The sequence below is a fragment of the Bombus flavifrons genome, chromosome 10 (genome assembly GCF_040668555.2).
Source record: "Bombus flavifrons isolate JBK064 chromosome 10, iyBomFlav1_principal, whole genome shotgun sequence".
Classification (NCBI taxonomy): domain Eukaryota; kingdom Metazoa; phylum Arthropoda; class Insecta; order Hymenoptera; family Apidae; genus Bombus; species Bombus flavifrons.
The window spans coordinates 8,456,101-8,471,163 of record NC_138451.1 but is presented as its reverse complement, the minus strand read 5'-3'; the positions used below and the strand labels follow the sequence as shown (position 1 = coordinate 8,471,163).

General features: G+C 37.8%; 1 long non-coding RNA gene across 1 annotated transcript in view; it reads left to right on the top strand.

Moving 5' to 3' along the window:
* Positions 1–8,866, top strand: part of LOC138184458 (uncharacterized) — a 43,509-nt gene extending 34,643 nt beyond the window's left edge. The window contains exon 3 of the long non-coding RNA XR_011174319.1: positions 8,558–8,866. This is a non-coding gene — a long non-coding RNA (uncharacterized LOC138184458). The remainder of the gene's footprint in view (positions 1–8,557) is intronic.
* Positions 8,867–15,063: the final 6,197 nt, after the last annotated feature.

Here is a 15,063-nt window from a genome sequence, read left to right as displayed (position 1 = left end):
ATGTAATTGTTTGCTGATTTTATAAAAAATATTTCACGTTACGATTGCTTAATGAAGGTTGCGTTACAGAAAATAATTAAAACACCCGCCGTAGAGTGTGTCTGATCACACGCGTACTGTTTCTCCTTATTTTCGACTATTTCATTTCTTTCTCTTTTTATTACATTACAAACACAGAAGGAACATCTAATATCCAAAGAAGTGCAAAGATATTTAAATACACACAAAACACTATATCCGCCACTCTAAACTATTTAACATGTCAGTTTATTTAAAAACTATTAACTTCTATAAAATATTATTTTAAATCGATTTATTTTATCTTAACACATAGTTACATCTCGTAAATTATCCTTGAAATAAAAATAATAAATTAGTGTAAAGCATGGCTCGTTACTTCAAACAGTTACGTGTTACTTTTTATTCGAAGGGAAATTTGCTGGTGGTCAGATTGTGATATTCTTTCTTCACTTTTGTTTCTTCAGGCAGGAAACTCGTTCTCTCATTCGTCTACTCTGTTCCCCTTTCTGAAAATCGGTCGTATGCAATAAACTTTGCCGGAACTGGTTGGGCCGAGTTTATTTTCACGCCACTTTGCCCTCGCGTCTCGTCTGGCGCTAGCGTGTTGTCATTTCCTCTCTGCCTTTTGCTCGTTTTCGGTTATTTCGCCCGTCCTAGCTATCTAGTCGAGGGAAACGACAAACCTCGCGAAGGCGTCTACGTTCATTACGAACGGCCGTTCACTGCCTTTAGAATTAATTTAAGATTTTGCCAGTTATCGGGAGGGAGCATGGAATTTTCCAAGAATTTTGCTTCATCCACGCGTGAGAAATTTCCACGGAGACTGCTTTCGGAATGACGATAGGAATCTATGTCACTGCCAGGTTATTAGTTTTATTGTAAAGTTAATTGAAATTAACGACGATACATTCGTATTATCGTATAAAAATTCCTCATAATAGCGTGAACAAGCACAGTCTAATGATAAATATTATGACGCGTACTACGGGTGAAATTTTTGAAAATTCATGTATACGCTGCAAATGCAGAGAAACAAACAATTAAAGAGCGAGTTGTGTGACGCTTCTAAACGTAGCACGAATAAACTAGTGTATTTTCCAAGCACTTTCGCAAAATTTCGGATAAACAGATGTCCGCATAAAGCTAGACAGTTATATTCCTCTAAAACTAACTATGGTTTGGGTACGTTCCAGGAGTAGATCTCCTGAACCAAAATCATTTCGATAGAGAAAAAATATGTTTTGTACGCTTTGTCTCTTGCGAACTTTTACGACGTTGTGCAAAATGGAAATAGACGAATTTCTGACGACAATCTTAATTACTTTATTTTCACGAACGATGTTCCATTAATACAGATGCGAACGTATTAATCACGCAGGGTTGATTCTTTGTTACTGTACTTGATCGTGTCCTTGTCAAGAAACTTTTTATGCTCTGTAAATAATTGAATAAGATCGCTGTGATTGATGATTCTATAGTTGCTCGCTACAGTATACATATACATGTGCGATGAAACTAGGAAGATATTAGTTTTTGTTACGCTGCGCAAAGCTGCCTGTGTCTGACCACAGACAACCCGTTTCTCCTTGTCCTCGAGTAGCCTGCTTTTCTTTCTATGCTCCACGAATCCTTGGAATCTCGTTAATTTCAGACCAAACCATGTTACGTCGCGAATATTATCGGACTCTATATAGAAATCTGTATATCTTTGAATATTGCAACGAACACTTTGCTTCGGGTATTTTGTACACTTTTATGTACCTATTATTTTGTATTTTCCCGTACATCTTTATATATTATTATTTATTTCTATACTTTATCATAGACCTATTAGAAATTTTCTAAGAAATTATACTAGAAATTTCGAAATTTCTCATAGATGCACAAATATCAATTTAGTCACCGTTCTCATTAATATCGTAGATACGACTATTCTAAAGTCGAGTATCTTTTACACTTGGTTTCAAATAATAGCAATAATAGAACATTCTTAAGACTGGTTCTCTCCAAAATATAAAAAATACCAACTTGGAAAATACCAAGTTAAGACAAACTGATTACAAGAAGCTCCAAATAAAAGTGTATCTTTCGCGTAAATTTCTATTTATCACACGATGAGACGCTTTCTCGGTTTTTCCAACAAGAACCGCCAAGATGCGGGATCCAGAGAAAGTTTCGACCGCAACGTGGCCGCGATGATTTCGTAATCGGGAAATTCTGATCGAGTGTCGGACAATAGCCCGGCCGCGAAGGCTTTAGCAAGCACGAATGGATCCCAAGAGGTATAGTGGTAATGAAGAGCTATAAGCGAACGCAGCCCGGGTATATAGAGACCGGAGTATGGGTCCGGATTAAAGGAAGATAACTGCATCGTAATCTTCAATCTGAAGCATCCCACGGGAAATACCGCTGCGGATACCCCGCGACGTGCATGTACAGAAAGAAATTACATTCTAAAAACCACCCCTCGCCAACCAGCCGGTCTACTTCCTGCGATGGCTGGTAATTTCCGCGTGGCTCCTTCCGTCGAGTATTTTCTATCGTTGCAGACAGGCTACTGGAGCAACGATTCGATCAACCGCCTCTGAACTTAATATAAGCCAGCAGTGGAATTTGTCACGGATTTATTTCCATTGCAGTCGACCGATATCCTATTTTCTGGAGACGCTCGTTGCATTTATTTCCTGTTTCATATCCTCCACGGGCAGGATCTTCGCGTGAATTTGATTTTGCCAGAGGACTTTGATTTCATTTGTTTTGGAGAATTTTACGATTATTGAGCATCGCAGAATTCAAATCGGGAAACTCTATGTAAATTTCGTAATTTTACCACATAGACGCATGGCTTTGCAACACAGTTAAGTTACCTTCATCGGTTTATTCGTTGTAAAGAGATGCGTAGATAGTCGCAAGGTATAAAATAAACCTTGAAAAATAGTAATTTATAACGCGTGTAGTATCCACCATCTTCTTCTGCTTCTTAGTTTGTGAAGTCGATCGGTATGGTTTCTAAAAGACTCAATTGTAAGACATCGTAAAACTATATTTTAATTACATAGGTTGCTTCAGATTTCTCTGACCAATTTTTCTTAGTCTACTCTATGGATGTAAATAAGAAAACTATGCGATACGAGCATAGGTTGTTTGAAGCTTCTTATCAAAAAATCGCGATTTCCTATTTCTGCATTTAACGTTAAATATGTTATTTCGACGAAAAATGAGATAGGTTCATTATAATTTGTTTGGAAGCCTATAACGTGTTTGAATCAGCATTTCTCAATCTAATACATTTTCATGGAAAGCGATGATCACACGATGTTTAACTGCAATCTACTTTTTATTCGTCAAATTACAATTGTACATATTGTATCGTATCAGCATGTAACGTCACATTACGCTAACGAACGTAATTCAATTTAGTAATACATTTTCGTCTGAAGAACGATCTTTTATATAAACATTTGCATGTTTTAAATAAAAAGTTCACGTGATCAATTCCATCGTTGGAAACACAAATGGCTACTCCACGCAGCAGTGTATCGTGTTTCTAACAATTCCAATTGTTCGAGTTGGCGTTTGTATCGCCAGATGCATTTCGGCCCACTCTTTGTTACATGCGGCGTTATTTTACGCATAGTTTATGGCGCAAAGTTATCCCATTTGGCCGACTTCGAGGCACAAGGACAGTGTTGAATTTTCGTCGATGCTTATATACATTTACGATCGCGCTGGGACAATGGTCATATTAATGCGTACTCACTTCTAACTCGATGCACCTGAACTTGCTTTAGTAACTTGCACTATGAAATCTTAAAGTCATCCAACCGAAAATCAAAGGAGTTCAAACTCTAACACGAAGACGAAGAAGCAATTTAGCAAAAACTATAACGATTATTACGTTTGTAATTAGCGTATAACAACGATACTGCAGGAAGCAATTTCAATCTTCCATAAAAATCATAATCCGAGGAAAAAATCTGATGATAAATACCATACACATTAAATTCGATAAAATTCAGTGTTAAAATTCAAATTACAATACGCGATTTCATTTTCAAAATTTCATAAGTTCGATATTCTGAATCGTTCGAATCAGATTGAAAATTTGAAGAACGATATGTGACTTTTACGAATCATCGATTTTACAAATCATAGATCGTGTCTTTTAGTACATATGACGTCCAGTGTTTTGATTATATTAATACCTACAATATTTATAACAATATCTAGCCGTTGCAATTCGCCTGTTCATAATCGAACGAACAGAATTCATCGAGAAACAACCTGATCGTGTAATAATACCCGTGTACCACGAGATCATGGAGATTAGAGGTATGACATTAACGATCGATTGCAAAAACGGAAGTTGGGAACCGGAGGACGCGTATACATAAATACAAATCCGAGAAGCAGCCATGAATACCGATAATAACGTACAACCACGACAATACCTGTACTTAGTGTACGTAGCGGTGGCCAGAGAACAATACGCGAACAATAAGTGAAAATGCCAGAGCCGATAATGTCATACGGGCCTCAATACCAGCACCCAGCGATGTCCTACCGCCGTGGACAAACGTTTCGTGTGTACACGAGAACGGATCTATGGATCTCGCGTATCCCATCGTCGGCATGCAACCAATTCAGCAAAGCCTGCCGAGTTTCGAAGTCTTATTTATAGTGTAAGAGCGTGTTCTCGCTCGAGCAAGCAGCGTGCAAACTGGTTAATCCATCGAAGTTTCGCCTATAGGGTGTGCATTGCGCGGACCGAGGGTCTTTAGAAGTGATTTCGAGCATCTAGGAGACGTTCGTTAATTGGAAAATAGAAATTTAGAGCTTCTCAGTTGGCTTTGCATGTAGATTTCAATAGATTATATAACATTACATAACGAATAGCATATTTAATGGGAAAATAGAAACGAAAGGATAATGGCAGTCGTCTGAATAATTTTCTATTTTCTCAAACACTTTCTCGATCTGTGAATTTTTGGATGATCTTCTTGCGCTCTTTAGTGATCCTCTCAACGTTCTTTCCGTTTCTCAATAATTTTAATTCTTATCACGTGTAACTAAATTTCCGTGACACGTGATCCTGTGCGTGTCACGATCCTCGTGTTCGTATTGTAAGAGTCGTTCTCTTGAGACTGAGGAACTGATACGAGATTGATGACTGACACGTTCCAATAATAACACAATACAGTGTGTCGTATAATTAGTACAGTACTAAAGGACTTGATGGTTTAGAGTGTGTGTAAGTCTTTTCGTATACACTCTTAGAGTCGCTCTCAATTGGTTGAACAACTGATACCGATGATTGACGTGTTCCGATAATGACACAATGTGGTGTGTCTTACAATTAGTACAGTACTCCAATGTAAAGTGCTAAAGAACTTGATGGAGTGGACGTCAATATTTTCATGTACAATTTAAGAGTCGCTCTCAATTGGTCGAAGAACTGACATTGACGATCGACACGTTCCAGTAGTAACATGATACAGTGGGTCCTGTAACTAGTGCAGTACTAAAGAGCTTGGTGATTTAGAGTACACAGTGTCGAATTCAGTCCATTCAACTTGAAGGGATGATCACTGAAATGACCAGTAAGTATGTACATAATGTATATACGTAAGTCTCTTTCTTTAATTTTCTTTATTAAACGTTCCTATTAGTTTCCACAGATATTTGCATTTTCTGTAACATTTGTTTGTTACTGTAGCATGAAAATTTCAGTGCTATTACCGATAATATGTAGGAAGCTTTTCATTGTTTTAGTTAGAGTGTGTGGGTGTGTGATTTGTTAACAATTGGAGATAAGTAAGTCAGCAAGATGTAACGTACACAAGTATACTCGCATGTAAGTGTAACGATACTAAATGCTTGCGATTAGCTAACAATATTTCGTCATAAACACTCGCACAGGTATCTATCGTTCATCATGGCGCGTTAATCATTAGAGTTTTTACCTTTACGATTTATAACCGAAGAGTTGAAATGGTAAACGATGCAGGATTCTTAATGGAGAAAAGAAACGACTGCTACATCTTGTCAGAATTCTATTCGTCAATTGTGTAATTACATAAGCAACGAAACGATACACGTTAGACAGACTTCAGCCGATTATCCCTGGCAAACTTCACGAGAACTGCTTTGACTAATGGTGTTCCCGGTTCCTGAGCGACACGATCATTTATCGTTATTATCTCACTATCGTATCTTTTTACTTTTCGTTTCTTTAATGTACCGTACCCGGAAACTTCTGTTCCAACTTTCTCTCAAGCAATACTGCTGCATCGCTGCAAAACTTCTCATGCTTCTCTCTCCATTCTCGTTACCGTTCATCGATCTCAGATCGATCGAAGGCTAAGGGGAACGTTAAAGAATATTACGGAACACGCGTACTGACAAATGTTTAATACTCCAGGCCATTAGTAATACGATAAAGTTTAATTAATCTGCACGATGGTTATTCATTTGCTGCGAATTGCAACATTTTTACCTGTGTGAACGATTAATTCTCATAGTTAAATTTCAAGAAAATTTTATCACGTTTCATTCACGATACAGGTCACTTTTTCGAGATTTGTAGTTTACGATCTTTTCCTATTCATGGCGTTAGTTTTGCTCTTTAATTAGAAGACTGTGAGTATCCATGCAAATTTATGTTCTTACTTTTAATTAATGTTACAATGTTCTTACCTTTATTAAACATTTAAGTAGGTATGGTAATATGGATTTGCTTCGTCCTTTAAATTCTATAATAAATGGCACGTTTTGAATATTTTATACATTTTTACTTATCATATGCATCTTCCTTAAAGCTTCCACAAATGCGTGAACAGTCGCAGTTTATTAAATATGCATCAGATTGATCAGATGCGATCGTCAGCGACAAAACTCGCTACACACCTCGCAAAATCCCCAAAAATGGACATTTTTCATATTCTCTTTTACCAATTCACTTACGATAAAAGATTTCTATCGTGAAAAATCGTTATCAATGCCAATGATGATTTCTCTACTGTTAGAAAAGCTCCATCGACCAGTCTGACAAAGGTCTATTAAAATCACTCGATGGCCCCAGTTGGCCGCGAGATGGCGATCTCGATTTGTCTTGCGGTCGGTTCGCGATTGGCCGACGATTTTTCTGGCACTGAATCTAAAATCATTCTCTCTTCCTACGTTCCCCGCTTGCCTCTCGTTCCGTTACACGAGTAATGTCGTCTCGAAGAGGAACAGCGCGAGTGCAAAGTGTATTGTGTTCGTCTTCGCTCCTTCGTTGGCCATCCTCTCTCTTCCGTTTTCGTTTAGGCCCGTGTACGGCCCTCTAAACTTAGCCTCTCTGTCTTTCTTTTTTGCTCTGTGTCGACGCGTTCCCACTTCCTATTTGCGAGGAGAGCAGAGATTCGCGTTGCTCGTGACCGATTCCTACCCTCTTTTCTTACCGATTTCTCCGCAGACTGACGCACCAGTCGCGTCTAATCTGTCGTCACAGTTCGACGAGATAATTCTTTACACGTTTCGGTAAAATCCGTAGCGAAGTTCGTGTCCGTGAAAAATTCGAGTAAGTTTCGGATGTTATTGGTATCGGTGGGAAATCTACCATAAATTCATGTAAATTATAAGCGCCGGTGGAAAATTCGCAGCAACATTTTCCTAGATACCAAACGCCAGTGGAAAATTTATTTCAAATCTGACATTGATCGTATCGGTGGTAAATTCGTTACAAATTCGAACAAATTCCAAGCTTTAGCGGAAAGTTGATCGCGAAATTGGCTACGTTCCAGACCGTCGCTCGTATCGATGGAAAATTTATTGTAAATTCATTGCAAATTCAAGTAAGTAGCAGACCTTAGTCGTATCGTTGGGAAATTCGAGAAAGTTCCAATAAATTTCAGGCGCTAGTAGAAAATTCATTTCGCGGAAATTTCGTTCGTATCAACGGAAAATTCGTTGTAGATTCGACTAAATTCTGGATATCATTCGTGTTAGTGAAAAATTCATGGTGACTTCACGTAAATTCGAGCTGACTCCAAGCGTCGCGCCAGTGGAAAATTCATGGCAAATTTGAATCACTTGCAAGCGTTGTCCGTGTCAGTAGAAAATCCCGGGCAAATTCGACTAAATTGAAGTAAATTCGAGGCTCCATTCGCGTTACAAGAAAGTTTACTGTATACTTCAGTGAAGTCGAATAAATTCTACGCGTCGTTCGTAAAATTCATCGCAAAATTCGAATAACTTTCGAACATCACAGCGGAAAATTCGTAAGAAACTAGAGGAAATTCGAAAAGTCATTTAGAAAATTCCGGACAAATTCGAATGAATTGAAGTAAACTCTAGGCGCCATTCGCATCAGTGGCAATTTCACCGCGAACACGAGTCTAATCGAATAAATTCTGAGCGTCGTGCGTATCACCGAAAAAGTCGTACGAAATTCGAATTATTTTTAAACGATAGTGGAATTCCAGACAAATTAGGATAAATACCAAACGTCACTCGCGTCAGTAGAAAATTCATAGAAAATTCTCATAACTTGCAGTCGTCGCTCGTGGCAAATTCATTGGGAGTTTGAGCAAATTCGAGGCGTCGTTCGTATCGGTGGAAAAAAGTGAGCTTTTCTCTGTCCGGGCTATTTACCCTGGGCCACTCGCCACGCTCGAGAAGCCCCTGTGTGACAGTGTCGCGTCGCGTCACATAGTGAAGAAGAAGTGATAGCAACCGTCTCACGGTGTAACGACCTTCTCTGTTCGCGTACGCGCCGGAGGAAAACCGGCCAGAGACTTGGGGCTTCTGCTCGCTTGTTGACCGAGTGTCTTCAAGCCCGGCCTGGCAAAGAGGGCTTCCAGGCCTCAGGGGGTGAGTACTTCTTCTGCTGCTTCCTCCACTTTTTTTTTTTCTTCCTCGTTTTGCACCTTCTTCTTGCAGCTACTCCTACGTCGTTGTCCTCCTTTTTCTTCGTCGCGACTTTCTCCCTCCGCCCCTTGGTCTCCTCGTGTTTTCTATTTCCCCACTTATCTCTACGGCATCCCCGTCTTAATTTCTTGCCGTTCGACGAGATAAGGGAAGAAGGTGGGCATCTTAGGCGCCGAGAACAAGGGCTTATGCCCTGCCGTTATTGCCACCCGTTCGATACGTTAAGTGGCGTGTATCGATGGTGTACCTCGTTCTTTGCGTCGTTTCTTTACCCAGACTTGTCCGAGCGAACGGGTTACAGAAATTATTTGAAGGACGATACGGAGTACATTGAACAGGAAACTTCTCGGAAAGGTGAGAAAAATTAGCGTGAGAAGTAGTGGCCGATGTGAATTCTTCGATTCATAGAATAGACTCGTATAGAGAACGAAGATGTATCTAGAAATGTGGAAGACAAAAATTAACAAAGGCTAGTATTTTGATGTGAATTCTTCGATCGATAGCGTAGATTCGTGAAGGGAATGAAGATGAATCTAGAAACGTGAAAGGGAAAAATTGACACAGGATAATGTTTCATATAAATCCTTCAATTAGTAGAATAATTTGCAGATGAATGGGATTAAGGGTGTATCTACAACAAATGGCACGTGTCTTACTATTCCAGCAGACAGAAATCTTACAAACTTGATAGATTGTGACGTGTTGTTTGCGTATGATTTATTCGCTTATTTTATTATTCGTTTAGTTGTGTGATACTGTCATAAAGATTTATTTTGGGATGATAGTTACAGAACATACACACATACACAGAATGTGGATATGAAGACCAAGTCGGTAAAATCTCTTCTAAAAAGAGAAAAAAGAAAACACCCCACTGACCTCACTAAAGAAATAAAATAGTCAAACTCAAAGATGATATCCCACTGGGGGTAGCCATTCACATGTTATTTAGCAATTAAGTTAGAAAAATTTACCAAATGTCCAGCTGGATAAATTGTAAAATACAAATTAAATAATAATAAAAAAATAGAATCTGTTCACGAGAAGATTGTTTGAACGAATTATTTCATTTCCCGTATTCTTGGGCACACGGTCGTCAAAAGAAGGACTTAGGCTCGCGCCTCTTGTTGACCGAGTGCCTTTAAAGTCGGCTGCTGCCAGGAAGCTCTTTCTTCCCCGCAAAACGCCTTCTCTTCCGGTACCATACACCGATTTTCTCTCTGTCTCTCTTCTCGCCACCTTCCCTTCACCTCGATTTCTTACATCCCCTAAATTCTCCTGTAACGCCCTCGTAATATTTATCGTTCCTCTTACGTTTCTCGGGCGATGCGTTCGCGATCGTCCTTAGAGCGTTGCAACGAACCGCTCGATGCAGTGATCGTTTTTTCGAGGCTGTCAGTTTGCTTCGTTAAGAAGATGGAGCTTTTGCGACACGGACGTTATTTTGAAAATAAATAGTCGGTATATTTTCATCGGTAGAAAATTATGATTAGACTGTGGGTTTCTATGCATCTATGGGAAATTCGAAAGTGTAATACATGGTACGTAGAACGAAAAACACGGTATAATGACCATTGATTAAAACATTTAATAGATGAGACCATTCACTACCTGGGTATTTTAACTTATACTTTTTATGCTTTTGTTTACACTTTTTTAATTCGTAAAAATGAGTATTTGCGTAAAGATGCGCAGCCTAGAAATTATCTTTATTGTTCTGGGCTTCCAACTAATGAAACTATGAAACGCTATGTGAAAATATCCTGGCTTGTTTATTTATAATATCTCCGTAATGACATACGATCAAATTGCGTTTTAATTCTCGGATAAATGTATGAAACTATAATTAGTATTAATCAATTAATTATAATAATTGTAATATAATAATTATAAATTAATAATAACCAGTATTATTTCACGTAAGACGTCAGTTGATATTCTCGATGCAAATTCCGATTACGAGATCAAAACTGATTTATCCAGCGAATAAAACGTAATTTGGTGTAAGATGACGAGGAAAAACGAGATTAGCCGAATTAACGCTCAAGTCGATTCATGACATATTGCCTGCTGGCTGATGTAACATCATCAGAAGATAAATAATCCTCCAAGGATCTGGAACATTAGCCCTTGATAACTGGAAGGTTAGCAAGGTGATGATATAGGTCAACAGAGGGACTAGGCCCAAGGGGAAGCCAACCCCATATCCACCAATTGTTTCTGTGCTGTATTATGGATTTACGACGTGTCTACCTGAATGCACAGACGTTGGTTCCTAACAGTTCTGTATTCATAAAGCAATCGAAGGCTTGGCAGCAAAAACTGTCAATTTTTCTGTCATCCCGGCAGTTACTGTGTTTTTTCGAAATTTGAAAATTCCACGGAATAGCTGTCAACACGATGTTGACACCAATTTCAAACTCGATTTTTCTAAAAAAAAAAAAGAAGCTTCGAACGAAAGAATTTTTAACTCACTTCTATGCATGCAACAATTTGCAGATTTCCGATATATATTTTACGTATATCTTCAGCTGCATACTGGGTCGAAATCATTTTTCACTTTTCCCATAACTCTGTTTAAGGTTTACTTCCCTTTGAAAAATTAAGGTAACATACGACAATAATGGCTATTCGATGATAGCCTGGAAACTCGAAGGGTATTCGACGAAATTTCGGAGGATTTTTTAAAACTCAGAAACGTAAAAACGACCACAAGCTGCGCTTAAACGACCCAGTATTATGCGGACGTCGTGAGTAAAGATGAGGTTGCAGGCAGAACGTTAAGCTTGGACATAAACCAAATGATGCTGTCCCACAATTTGGGGATTAAAACAGGGATTAAATATATAGACGCATGAACGTAATATAACTTGCGAATCACGTGTCTCTACAAAAAGTTAAGATGGTCGAATTGGATAGATGCTTGGGTATAGTATTTCAGGTATAATTCCAATTTTGCTCGTCCGTATAATACATTCGAGAATAGATTCAAAGTTGGTGCAGTAGAATAGTTGATATAATTGGGATTCGCGTACAATAGGAGCTCATCAATTTTCCTCGCTACCTATTACTTTTCGTTCGTATAATAGGATGGCTTGCATTCAGGTAACCGAATTCAAGCATCAAAAGTTCAGTTAATAAAAATTCTGCAACTGTAACGTAAATGACGTTCCTAACGAGGCCTCCGCGACTACCAGAGATACTTTCGATCAAGTTGATCAACAGCGGATTTTGGCAATTCACCGCGGCAACGTGAATAACGTTCTTGGCAACCGGACGCAAAGCTACGTCGTGACAATTTGATTGGTTGGGCAAATGTGCGTGCGTACATGAACCACCGGTGACCTGTTTCTGACGTCTGTTTCACGTGGCATTGTCGACGTCGTTTAGGCGAAAATGCGTTATATATGCGAGCAAAGGTGGAGCCGTGGGAAGACGAGAGAAGCCAGCAAAGTGTTGTTAGCTTCTCGTTCGGCGCATTGTGTGCCAGTTTTCAAAGGAGCTGCTTGTTTGCACGCAGTTCCATTTCTTTTTCGTCGCACGGCACAATTCCATGTAAATTTTTCCCAAGCTTTACCTCCTTTTCTTTTTCCAACGACAGTATTATTTGTATAATTGCGACGAAACGGAATGTGAAGTTGTTCAACGTTTAATGTGACGTATGTTGTACGTATTTAGTTGAAATAATTGCGAATGGAAGGAGGATTTTAGTTAACAGAAACGAGAAATCTCTTCTTGTTACTGGTATTTTCCAACGTTGAAATCGTAGACACGAATTAGGGGCTAAAAATTGTTTCAACGATATTATACTTGTGAAAATGATCAAAGTTGAAATTACGATTGTGAATTATACCAGATTTTAATTGTTACGGTTGAGGAATTCCGTACTTTGTCAAGTTTTTAGAGTTGACTGTGTAGCTATGAAACTGAAAGTTGATTTGAAAAATTCGAAACTAACTCATCACCACGTACGATTAAAATATTCCGCAAATCTTGGATATTAACGAAATTGAAATTATAGTAGAGAAACTAGAAACTAGTTTCAATGATCGAAGGATCGTATGTATTTGAGAATTTTATTCGTGAATTACAAATAAAAATTATTAATCTTAGTTTTAGGTGTCGCAATGAAGAATTTCTATTTATATTTATATCGTAATTATACATTAAGAATTAATTTCACTTTTTAGACTATTTACGTATTCGACTTAAAAAACAATTTCTTCTAAAATATGAAGACGATGTTACAATCTATATAAAAGTTGACCAATCATTCGTCTAACAATTTAACGTTCAACGTTTATCACTCACACTGCATTGAAACTAATCACGTCACTCAGTTCGTACACATCTTCGCCATGGAAACTAGCGATTAAATCTTCGTTAATCAAATAAGTATACAACAGAACACTAATATTATCCCGTTATTAAACAACGCCAAATAAAAAATCCCCACTCTCAACAGAACAACGCAATTCGTGGGTAAATAAATAAATAATTAAATTGCTCGGCTCATAAACATATAATGATTTGGCGCGCTCATCGATCGTAGAGGTTTCGCGATTTGTTTTCCTATTTGCAAATTCAGCGAAAACAATTACCACTTGTATTTACGCGCAATTGTTTGTGTCCAGTTACCAATTAACCAATATTCTCGGCGACAATTCGAAGCGTTGTGTATTCGTTTAACACACGCTATCAATTATTCAGCAGGAAATTGTATAGCAATTGGGTGCTCTTTAACCCGGTAACCAACGTCATTTTGCATCCTGCAGTTGATTGTTAACATTGAAATTCGCTGCTTCCTTTAAAATTTCCCTCTCGCCCCCTTCCCCTCTAATGAAATTCAGATTGCAAAAGCTTTCAATCGGCTGTAACCTTGCAACATTTTCACTCGACTCTGGTCGATGAGAGGACGCTGCGCTGAGGGATTTTGTTCGTATCATACGGCTCTGAATAGCTCGATATATATTCCGCGGTACTTGACAGACACGACGATGCATTTAATAATTAAGCGCCTGTTCCTGTTTCGCTAGAAAATCGCCATCACAGACGATTTAGTCGCGTTTAAATTGCCTGCAAGTTTCTCCGAAGTTGACAATGTTAAGACTCTTTGGTGTAATAATTTATTAACGAACGATTAGATTGTGGATTTTTAGGTAAACAAGTAGTTCCGCAGATACGATCGAACAAATGGAACGCGAATAGGAATTTGTTTCGTTCTTGATGTTTCTACTTATGGCTGTATATTTTAATATTACGTGTATTTTGTGTATTTGAAATTTCTGTAAATTCAGTAAAAGAGCGGTAGTGGATTGGCGAACGTAAAGTTAAAATTATAAATTTCTGGTGAAAAGTTTCCAGCAGTTTTATAATTCTACGTCGAATTACTTATCAGCATGTATATTCATATTCTAAATTCATACTTATTCGAATAAGAGGTAAATTTCGAAATGCTAAGGATAAAAGCAACGCGATGACATCCAGAATTTCGAAGTTTGCAACTTCTCTTTTTTTCCATTTTTAAATAAAAATAGCTATTCCAGCGTATTTATATTCATTGGCTGTTACAATTTAAATCTGTCTTTTTTAGGTCGTTCTTTGTTACTCGCAGTGACGAGCTATCCGTTTTATGTGAAAATTGATCTTGCATAAAAACGTCTAGTGAAATGCGCATGGCTTTAGAAATTCGTCACAAGATAGTTCTTATTTTTACATATAACAAATTATATTGGAAAAAGAAAAAACCTGTTCTAATTATTGTAAATAAAATTATACATCAGGAAATATTAAGTGTAAAAACAGTAGAAAAATAATTTTATCGTTTCCCAGAAATTTGATAAGAATCTAAATATGATATTTATAGCGGGTATTAGAAGAGAAGATCTTGAAATTAATAGAAATTCAATCTCGATATTTTTCAAATACACTCTGATTTAATATCATTTTATTTTGTTTGAATTAACAATAGAATAATCTTTAATCAATATGTCAAATTATATTAGAAACAATCTTTTATAGTAAATTCGCAACTGTTACTTTGTATTAACTTCTTTAATTATGTTGCATTTGTCAGTCGTCGGTTAAAGAATCGGAAGTCGGAGAAATATTTATACGATTTTATATAACATT